Source organism: Terrapene carolina, unplaced genomic scaffold (genome assembly GCF_002925995.2).
Source record: "Terrapene carolina triunguis isolate 2854851 unplaced genomic scaffold, T_m_triunguis-2.0 Scaffold836, whole genome shotgun sequence".
NCBI classification, from domain to species: domain Eukaryota; kingdom Metazoa; phylum Chordata; order Testudines; family Emydidae; genus Terrapene; species Terrapene triunguis.
The window spans coordinates 2,749,401-2,750,684 of NW_020665187.1; positions in this window are offsets into that span (position 1 = coordinate 2,749,401).

Sequence of the window (1,284 nt, forward strand, 5' to 3'; positions counted from 1 at the left end):
GCAGCAGCTGCTCGCCCATCGCCATCCTGGCACCTCACCCCGGAGCCCCCCCGAAAGGCAGACCTGCGGGGCCCCAAAACAAACCAGACAGGTGATTTGGGGTGACTGGGTGGAAAAGCCCCTTTTCAGCCTCTCCAGGGGACCTGCTCTCTGAATGCCCCCTCCCCACTCCATCCCTTAGACTCTGGGGTCCCCCTTTCAAAATTCCTCTGATCTCTGGGGTTCGCTGTCTGTTGAACCACAGCACCCAAGCGTCCCTGAGGGGAGGCAGTTGGGCTGAGCAGGGAAGGGTCACCTTATAGCACAGGGGGTTTCCCCAGCCCACCCCAAAAAGTCCCTGCTCTCGGCAGTATGGCCACCATGGGGCCCCTGGCCGCTCCCACAACTGGTGACCTCTGCAGGTTTCGGCAAGTGACGCCCTTATCGCTGCAAAACAGCAGCAGGGTCTTGCACAGACAGACAGCGTGGCTGGGACCCAGGACACCTGGCTTCTATTCCCAGCTCTGCTGGTGACCTTGAGCGAGTCACCTTGCCTGCCCCATGCCTCAGTTTCCCTTCCCCACCTTTTGTCTGTTTAGACTGCAAGCTCTTTGGGGCAGGGCCTGTCTGTGCAGCGCCCGGCATGATGGGGCCCTGGGGCGTCTGGAAGATTGTTTAGCGTGGAAATACTGAGCCGCCTGGTTTTCCCTGGGTGCATTCATGCACCTGCTCTCAGTGGTAACACGACTGGGGAGGGGGTTGGGGAAATGGGCATTTCGGGGGTGGAAGGAGCTAGTGTGACAGGGCTAATGGGGCAAGACCGGTAGCAGAGCCCTGGCTGTCCACACACACACACGCAGACACCCCCCACCCATGTGCTGCACCCCACAGCCAGGCGCCCAATTCGCCCCACGGGCGGGGGGCACTTTGGGGCGGGGACACTCCCAGGCTGCGCTGCGCCCCCCCCCCATACATGGCACCCAGGGGTGCTGGAGCCAGCGGGGCCGCCCCACCCCCCGGGCTTGACGCGGTTGGTTCCCATCCCATCCCGGGCTTACGGGCTGTACGGGGCTCTCCCGGCGCCCTGATGGCGCCTCCCCGTCCCCGACAGGCGGCTGCTCGTCCAGCTACTCCCGGTCCCGGTCCCGGTCCCGACCCCACCAGCCTGGCCCGGCCGGGGGCCCCGGGGCTGCACGGGGGGGGGGTCTCAGCCCGCCCGGTCCCGACCCACCTCGGAGCCCCTCTGGGGCGGATCCCGCCGCCCCGTTCTCCGGGCGAGGCTGCCCGCGCGCGCCGCGCTGCCGC